Source organism: Biomphalaria glabrata, chromosome 4 (assembly GCF_947242115.1).
Source record: "Biomphalaria glabrata chromosome 4, xgBioGlab47.1, whole genome shotgun sequence".
Taxonomy (NCBI): Eukaryota; Metazoa; Mollusca; class Gastropoda; family Planorbidae; genus Biomphalaria; species Biomphalaria glabrata.
In genome coordinates this window covers 34,647,846-34,658,195 of record NC_074714.1, presented here as the reverse complement: position 1 = coordinate 34,658,195, position 10,350 = coordinate 34,647,846, and positions in this window count along the sequence as shown.

The window sequence follows — 10,350 nt, the reverse complement described above, 5'->3', positions numbered from 1 at the left end:
TGACAGAACTTATTTTAAATGTAGTACTTCGTATGACAGAACTTATTTTAAATGTAGTACTTCGTATGACAGAACTTGTTGATGTCTAAGAGCTGAGCCGAAGGCTCTTCGAGCTCTAAGTTTGAAAAAAAACCTGTTTGGTCGTCCAGCCGAACAGTAAAAAAAAACAAACCTGTGGGAACACAGTTCTGTTTGAGAGGGACCCGAGTCAATGCCTATGTAAAAACATTGCTGTTTCCAATGCCTTTGGCCCCGACGCATGCTTGGCTGCACATGGCCGAAGGCCGAGGGCACCGGGAGCCACCGTCATTTTCCTTCGTTGTACCAAGCTAGCTGTGTGGGAACCGCCATTGATGTAACGGTCCCTTTGAGGAACAGCGCATGGATGTGGGACGTGTTCGTGGGGACTTTTTTACAACCCCGCCCGTGTAAGAGGTTGACTCTCGTCTACCCGTGGGCATCCCCACGGGAGTTATGTTTCGCCATTCATTTAGCCTAGCTACCCCCTCAAGTAGCCGTTTCCACGCGGGCGCCACGATGAGGCAGAACAGCGTACCCGCGTATGACAGAACTTACTTTAAATGTAGTACTTCGTATGACAGAACTTACTTTAAATGTAGTACTTCGTATGACAGAACTTATTTTAAATGTGGTACTTCGTATGACAGAACTTATTTTAAATGTAGTACTTCGTATGACAGAACTTACTTTAAATGTAGTACTTCGTATGACAGAACTTACTTTAAATGTAGTACTTCGTATGACAGAACTTATTTTAAATGTAGTACTTCGTATGACAGAACTTACTTTAATTGTAGTACTTAGTATGACAGAACTTACTTTAAATATAGTACTTTGTATGACAGAACTTATTTTAAATGTAGTACTTCGTATGACAGAACTTATTTTAAATGTAGTACTTCGTATGACAGAACTTACTTTAAATATAGTACTTTGTATGACAACACTTACTCAACTTGGCAATACAAAACATCTAAAAACGTTTGCATTAATGTGTTAAAAATATGGTAAATAACTATGTCTCTCACTAAATTGCCTCCCGTGTTTCTTATTATTTATATTGAATAGTTGTAAAAATGGTGCATTTTTATGGAAAAAACTGCTTGCATACTGATTGAAAAAAAAAAAAAAATTTTCGCTTTCAGAAAAGAAACAAAAAAAAAAAAAGTGGCCTTTGCATCAGAACTTTGAATGTTCTAAAATATCATGACGTCGGATTTTCAATATCTTTTCTAGTTTACGAGATCTAAACGGGACGATGTAGAGTAGCTTTCCAAATGGAAAACATTTCATGACTTCGAATATTTCTTTCTGCTGTTTAATTGAAGATTTCTTATCTTATATAAATGAGGGAAAGTCCCGATATTCATACCACTATTACACTATTACTTGATAGTATATACTTGATAAACACACAGCCACAACCTGCCTGCTGGCATCTGTTGAACGTTATCTGATAACGGCGATGTTTGGCAATGACTTGTCTCTACAGAAATGTTAGCATGGAGTGAAGGGTATTCAAATGTAGAAATTGGCCTAACAACTTTCGTTGATACATATATTAAAAATCTTTCTCCGTGTATGAAGGTATCTACGTGTATGTTCGTATGCTATCAGTAACAAAACCGTTTAGGTTTAAAGGTATCGAGATATAACCCTAACCCTAAACGTAAAGAACTCTACGTTGCATACAATTTTGTTTTCTTTAATTCTAGATCTACCTACAACCAGACCTAAGTATAACTACTTTTTACTTCTAGCTTTTCGAAATTCCAGTAATTTTTTTTTTGCTTAAAACAAAACTGTAAATGTAAAGTTACAAAACCATTTTCTCCAGTTTTTAATATAGTCGCTTCTGTTTTATTTACTATTTATTATAAATATATTTTGAAAAGGGTGCAGTTTTTCAACTGAAAAAATTTGTACATATTTCATTTAAAAAGCAAAACGATTTGATTTCAGAAGAAACAAAAATAGAAGTTGCACATACACTTTGGAAGCTGCAAAATATCATGAAATCAGATTTTACTGTTTTTAGTTTTCGAGATCTAAACAACGAAAAAACTAAAAAAAAATAAATAAAAAAATCGATCGATTGATGTCAAGAAAATTCGAAATGCAAGGATTCTCACCGAGTTCAAAGTATGTTAAAAGGGAGGGAGGTGAGAGGTGGCGGTGAAATGAGTACCTTTTTTTTTTATTGGAAGTACACAAATAAAGGAAGGCCAAAATGCTGTTCGGGAGAAAGTTACATTGTGGTCATCTGAATTATCAAGGGTCTTTGAAGAACCAATACCTTTGTCATGGTCTTTAAGAAAAATCCTTTCTATTTGGCCAAGGCTTCAGCAGTCATATATTTTGGACACTATCAGTCATTTATGTGAATTTGTATTTTATTCGTTTTTCTTGCGCCGATAAAAAAAAATAATTTTCTACACATTTTTTATATTGAACATTTCCATCTACGATCATAGCTATAAATAGCTAGCTGTTTTAGTCTATCTGGTGTACAGAATATAGAACATGTTGATAAGCGATGTATTTTAAAAGTATTTCACGTTTTTTAAGTTATGTTTTTCACACTGTCCATTAGACTTTTTGTTTCTCAAAGTAACCTAAACTATTTACAGTAGTTTGAACACGTCAACACGAAATACTCCACAAAATATGGAGTGAATGTACTGACTCTGTTAACAAGCGGCTAAACTTTGTCAGAACCAAGAAATGTGGACGGTACAAGGGTTTGTTGCTGAACATAAAATTTATATATGTGTCAGACGCGAATAGCCCAATTTTCAGTAAAAGAAATTACAAAAAGTCATTTCTCTATAGAAGAAGTTACGAAGGCTATATAAAATACAACCACAGACCTATATATACTATAATAAATATAGGTTTTTGATTGCTAGTTACGATTTATTTAGGTAGGTGCTGTTTTACTATTACATACCAAGTATTGGAGTTTAGAAAAACCCAGGTTTGTTTCTTGAGCAACGCTATTAGCTAACACCTCATATCATCTCTCCATTAGTATATTTAGATCTATAATCTAATTCTAGTCTATATCTATACATAAAAATCGAATAGATCTAGTAATAGTATAGATTCTATCTTGAGACTAGATTGCCGAGTCTAGCCTATGCTATGCCTATAGTCAGTTTTTATAAGAAAAAAAGTCTAGATATTAATAAAGACTAAAGTTTTTTAATTATTAGATTATTAGAATTAATTAGATATAGACATAGACATAAGACATAGATCTAATAATACTGTAATACGTTTACTATACTCTATACTTAATCTACTAAACTAGAGATCTATCTACAGATCTATCTATAATATAGTGTTAGACACCTTATTTATATAGGTTAGTTATTTAGCGACGCACCATAGAAGACGCATATTGAACGGGGCTAGTTACGTTTGGGATATGTTGGGTTAGAGACCGGAAAATCAGTTAGCGATATAATCCTCTAGGGTAACGACGTGTTTAGTTGACAGAGACTTTTACTGTGGCCTTTTCTTAGAATAAATAAATGTGAAGTTGTTCATCAGCGTTGACTACATCTCTTCACTAGTTAAAACCGATGTGTTTGTTTGTTTGGATTGTTGATCAACTACACGGAATACACCCGAACAATTACACCCAAACGCTTGCAGAGTAATTGGTTGAGATTCAACAGTCATCCATAGTTGACCTCAAGACAGCCTGAACAAGCAACATCACAATAGTCAATCTAGATCTATACAATATTCATTATAATACTTCTACTTATAATGACTTATTTAATAAGTTAGTACTTAGACTTATATCGATTTTAGTTTATTAATAGATTTACTTTTCAATGCCTAGACCTAAAAAATAAAATTACGAATGATGTCTATAATGACTGATTATTTTTTTTTTATAATAATAGGCCTATTAAATCTAGGTCTAGACTCTACTTAAATCTAGTCTAAAATAATGACTGTCTAAGACTCTAGATGATTGAGAAGTTCACATAGAGGTGTTTTTAATAATACGGCATGTCGGCTGAAAGTATATAAAGTTCTTTTTATTTTGTAAAAATAAAAAAGAGGCTCCTGTACTCAGTGATAGATTGCCTAACTTTCAACTAATAATAAATTAACAATAAACGTTGAATTACAAGAAAAGTAATCATTTTTTCCCGACATTAAAAAAGGTGCCGGTACCCCGTACCGGTGCGTACCGTCACAAAAATATATGTATATCTCAATCTTCTTTCATTTAATTTTTTTGCGGGGTTATTGCTACTTAATACATTGATACCGGATCGATTTAAATAGGGCCTAAGTATACAAGCAGGAGTTCGAGCATTGGATAAATTTATTTTTTAAGTACAAAGTTTTATGGAAGAGGCAATATATTAGTTGTTTGAAGATTGTAACTTCTTAAATTCAGGCTAAAAATATCGAAGCCTACATTTTTACTCTCATTTCTAAATAGTCAGAAGAGATGGACTGACTCATAGTGTAGCTTGTGTACATCTGCAAAAACACAAACTCAGTTAGACTTTCAAAACTATTAAAAGAAAAACTTAGTGGTTATTTTTACTGTATAATTCTATTATTATTCCTTTTTAGAATTAGGATATAAACAAAAATTTGCCATATGACTTTATCTAACAGAAAAAAAAATTAAACTTACATCTATTTATGCGGTTATTTATAGTTACCTAGTAATATAAAATATATTGAACTAACACGTACATTCATCATAATGCAGCCATGCGATTTTTCGTTTATAAACATAGCATTATTTAGGACCAATATTTTACAAAGGCTGCTTGGAGAAATCAGGTATACCCATTAGGAGAAAAACGACCCCTTTACTCAAGAAAAATTTAAGAAACTAGAACAGACACAAAATAAACAGTGACATTCATAACAAAATAATATTCAAATTGATTAGAGTAACACCTTTTTAAGTAATCATTTAAAGTTTAAAATCACTACAATTTTTTTCAACAATTACTTTGTGTATTAAATTGTGTATCGGAAAATGCCGGGTACATGAAATAAGCTAGTCCTAAAAAAACAACACAGATCTTGGGTAAAATACTCATAAAATAAATACATAAAAAAAGCGACTTCCGGCCCAATACTTTTTAATCAAAGAAACGAAACGGACTAGTCCAACAAACCCTAATATACAGCTATTACAGTATCAGAAGAAAGCGAGGAAGATTAAGAAGAATATGAGTTGATTATATTTAGGACTTGGCATCTTATTATTATTTTTGGAGATTTAACAAGAAGGGAAGAGGGCATTTTACTCAGAAGGCAATAAGTTATAAAAACATTGACAGGGCAACCTTCAAAGCAAGATAAAAAAATGTATGATACCATGGCCGGCATGGCCTCCCAGGGGTGCTACCTTCAAGGCAAGATAATAACAAATGTATGATACATGGCCTCCCAGGGTGCTACCTTCAAGGCAAGATAATAACAAATGTATGATACATGGCCTCCCAGGGTGCTACCTTCAAGGCAAGAAAATAACAAATGTATGATAAATGACCTCCCAGGGGTGCTACCTTCAAGGCAAGATAAAATGTATGATACATGGCCTCCCAGGGGTGCTACCTTCAACGCAAGATAAAAAAATGTATGATACCATGGCCTCCCAGGGTGCTACCTTCAAAGCAAGATAATAACAAATGTATGATAAATGACCTCCCAGGGGTGTTACTTCAAGGCAAGATAAAAAAGTATGATATATGGCCTCCCAGGGGTGCTACCTTCAACGCAAGATAAAATGTATGATACATGGCCTTCCAGGGCTGGGTGGTGACTGAGTGGTACAGCGCTTATCTTACGAAATGAGAGATCCTGGGTTCAAATCTCGGAGCTCCTGAATCCACTCAACCCTAATGGATACCTGACATTAATTTTGAGAAATTAAAAGTGGTTGGTAGTTGTGCTGGCCAGATGAGACCATATACATTGCAAGGGATTAAATTGGAACTTTATTATTATTTTTTTTTTACTTATCACGGACTCCGAGATAAATATTTTGTCTACATGTGCTTTAACCCTATAGACGCGTGTGGTCGTTTAGCTTCTAAACACTAGAATTGTAATTCCATTTTATATGTACTCATTATAAAAAATAAAAGCTTAGCTTTTAAAGGGTTAAAACTTTCCCTTGAGAGACGGTCATTTTAAAACTTACATTTAAACAGATTCGACATGTGAATTGTTTCCCAGGAAATACTAGATCTATAATATTATTCATGTGGGGATTGGTATAGATTGTCTTCTTCGATAGGCCATTAATGTCATGATTTAGATCTTCATACAATACATACAGATGTGTGTTTTTGTTTCTTTGTGTGTGTGTGATTGTTTAGGTTCTTAGAAATAATTGAAACGTGCTGTGGAAGTGAGAACAAGAAAGAGCGGTAACTGTGTAGTAGTTCTAAGAATGGATACTTTCCCCTGCATCGAGTTATTTTTATATGTAGAACTACAATACCAGGGCAAGATATAAAAGGATAGTCAAGTTAAAATAGAAAGCGAGTGATCAAACTTCAGGACATTCCTTATGATGGAGCTTAAAAGAGATTTTATAGATGTACTGTGCAGAGTGGAAATGAGTACGAATAGAGACTGAATGGGCTCTAACCAACGGCTCTAAAAATACTTGCCAATTGGCCACAAAATGGAAACTCTAATCTGGTCGGTATCACTTTTCAAAAATAATCATCTTCAAATTAATTGCCGCTAGTCTTCAGTCAAGACAGAAATAAATAGACGTGCAGGAACATTTTGCGCACAGTCTTATGTATAGCATAAATGGATATGGATATATATGGATATGCTTATACTAATTAAACTATTGTTCACCACACAACATTAATACTATATCTAAACTACATCCACCAATACTTAAATTATAAGTAAATCCAGTATTCTAATGTTTCCACGTCTGGATCTATGTCAGTGGTTCTCAAAGTGTGTTCCGCTAACCCACAGGGGTTCTACGAGACGACGTAGATGGTCCGCATAAAGATGGTAATTACATACAATTTTTAAAAAATCCTTCGCTAAAAGCCAATTTATCCGGTCAGATAATTTGAATAATAATCAATTCGCACATCACTACTATTTTATTTGTTTATGACGTCAAGTTTGACGCAGCTTGACAAAAAAACAATAATATCAATCATAGCATACAATCCTGTGATACAATTCTTTTTTGCTCATGAATATCAAATTTACATATTTCTGAAGCTTTTCAATGTCAGTATTTCAATTTCTTTATTCCGCCATTCAAGGACGTAGGTCAGGGCCAAGCTTCATTTTCATGTTTCCAACCGATAACTTTGAGACTCTTCGACACACTGATATCAGTCTGATTATTAATCGTGCACATTTTATGATGAATTATAAGTTCTACAGTGGTCATTCGTGTTTGTTGAAGTGTGTTACGCAAGCCCAGATTACCAACTTGACCGGCAAAGAAGCAGTGGCGTAGATAGAGTATATGATGCCTGGTGCGGTACCTCATCTTGATGCCCCCCCGCTCTCCCCCCCCCCCAAAAAAAAAAAACAAAAAAAAAAAACAACTAATTAATAACATTGCAAAACCTGTTCAAAAATATTATGTATTCATAAATCAAATATTGTTAATTAAAAAAAAAACACTTTTACATAAACATACTACAAATGAATTTTACGCGCTGGCAAAAGTATCAATAATTTTATCGAAATCCATTTTTTCCACCAGCTTTTGTTCAATGGACAAAATGGCCAAATTAGTGAGTCATCGTTGATCGCAAATAATTCTTGATCAGTTTTAGTTTGCAAAAACTTCGCATGTAGCGACGCTTACTGCAATAGTCAAAAATATGCGAATCATGATGACGATATTCGGGACTGAATCATCTAGCTGATATTTATTTATAAAATTCAAGAGCTCAACAGGTTTTGGAAATTCTAAGGCTTCTGATGAAACTGTGACAAACCGTTAAGCCTCTTTCGCTCCAGCAGAAATTTGTTTTTATCAATGTCGCTAGGAGTACTGTCGAGATTGATTTCGACCTGAGGATTTAATAGCTAGGACGATATTCGGGACTGAATCATCTAGCTTATATTTATTTATAAACTTCAAGAGCTCAACAGGTCTTTGTTTTGGAAATTCGGAGGCTTCTGATGAAACTGTGACAAACCGTTGAAGCCTCTTTCGCTCCAGCAGAAATTCGTTTTTATCAATGTCGCTAGGGGTACTATTGAGATTGATTTCGACCTGAGGATTTAATAGTAAAAATTCAAATCTATCTGCTACATCATGAAGTTGCTCGAATCGGGTGATTATTTATTGAACAATCCTGTCCAAGGTATAATAAATTTCCCTTCGTAGCTCTTCTTTGTGTGTAAGTACAGAGTAGTCACTTTTCTCACCAAGCATCTTTTTCTTATGGCCAATACGTTTTTGAGGTTCTGTACTGATTCTCAGATCTGAGCACACGCTTTCGGCAAAGGTAATGCTGGCTTCAGCGATGTCCTCTCGATTACTACTTAAAAATGTCTCTAATGTTTTTAGTTTGAGTGAGCAGTCTCGAATAGACAATCCTTGTTGTTGAAGGTAGACTTGCGCATCATTAATTTCAGTTAATACAGGAGCCCAAAATCCAAGATAGGTGAGAAAATTAAAAGACTGAACAGCAACCAATAATCCACCTGCTTCAGATCTAGTCGATGAATTTTCATCTCTGCTAGTTAATGTCTCCAGAGTTTGAGCAGGCAATGAATAGTGACTTCTAGAACAAGTTTTTGGACACCGTAGTTTTGACCTTTCATGACCACAGCATTATCATAGCCTTGACCCCTGCAGTCCATTATGTCTAAGTCATCCGAACGCAGTTTCTCTAGAATCATCTCAGCGATTCCAGCAGCATGCGTGTCCTTTGTGTCGATGAAGTCAACAAAAGACTCACGAAACTGCACCCCGTCATTATCCATGACAACGTACCGTAAAATGTGAGAAGTTTGATCCAGCTTTAAGATGTTAGGTGTACTGTCAAAAATAATAGAGAAATATTTGGCTTGTTTTACTTGCTGTAAGATTTGTTTTTTAGCGTGATCCCTCAATTTTGTAATAAATTCATTTTGTATTTGTGGAGACATGTATGTATTCGGTCTGGAACAAAGGTTAGTTCGAAGCACATGCTCCCTCAAGAGTGGATCGTACTTTGATAGTAAATTTACTAACTCTCCAGGTTTTCGTCTCTTGTATAATCAAATCGTGGGCCTTGTTGTCCATATTGTTTCCTACTCTCAGGCGAACTTCAAGCAAGCGATGACTGAATGTGAGCTCTGCTGGTCTCATGTTTTTCTATTTTCGGGGATAACCTCCACCACTCATTGAATCCATCTTTGGATTTAAATGAAGATGATAAAATCTTAACAAACGTGGCCCCTTTACATTTAACGAGGGAGAGGGCGGTACTTACGGCCTACGAGCGCTACAAAAGGGGCGACTCTAGGCTACCCACCACAATCTTAGTGCAAAAGTGGAGAGAGAGGAACCGCATAAAAATGCGATCGTTCCTCCACATTGCGGCCAATTTGTCAAAATCATCTGGGCTCTCCACTGATAGAATTCCTATTAGAAGAATTAATACTTGCCTTCCGTGGAGGAGATTTCCGGCCCCACAAATAAACATGTCCCTTATAGGGCAAGAGGGAGCCACCAAGAGGCGATTAACACCTGCCATACTCCAAAACTTGGCATCAGCTACACTAAAGTCCTACCCATCAGATGCCATTTTCTGCTACACCGATGGGTCGGTAATGAGGGACCCCGATAGATCTGAGTATGGGGTCCTTATAGACTACACAGACTGGACAGAACCAGTGATCAAAGTTTAGAGGCAAGTCTCCACATGAAACATTCTCGTACAATGGTTGGCTAGCTCTTCATCAAAGAAGCCAAATCTAACAAAATTGAAGTTTATTCACCAAACTTAAGCTTTGCTTATTAGCGACATTTTTCAATGCCTACTGTTAACACTTTTCTCATAGTCCAAAACTTGAAACATTTTTTTAAACAATTGTTCATTCTCCTATCGATCTGATTGTCTCACATAAACTTGTGCTGCGTGCCAATACATATTATTAAAATTTTAGAAAGATGTTGGGTTAGTAGGACTCACCCAGAGGTGCCACCTATGAATTGCAACAGATTCTCCATTTTTTATCTTTCTATTTTTAAATATATGTCAATGATAAAGAGTAGGTTTTAGATATTAAAATTGTATAAGAAAATGATTCAAGGGGCAACCCTAACACTCTGATAACATA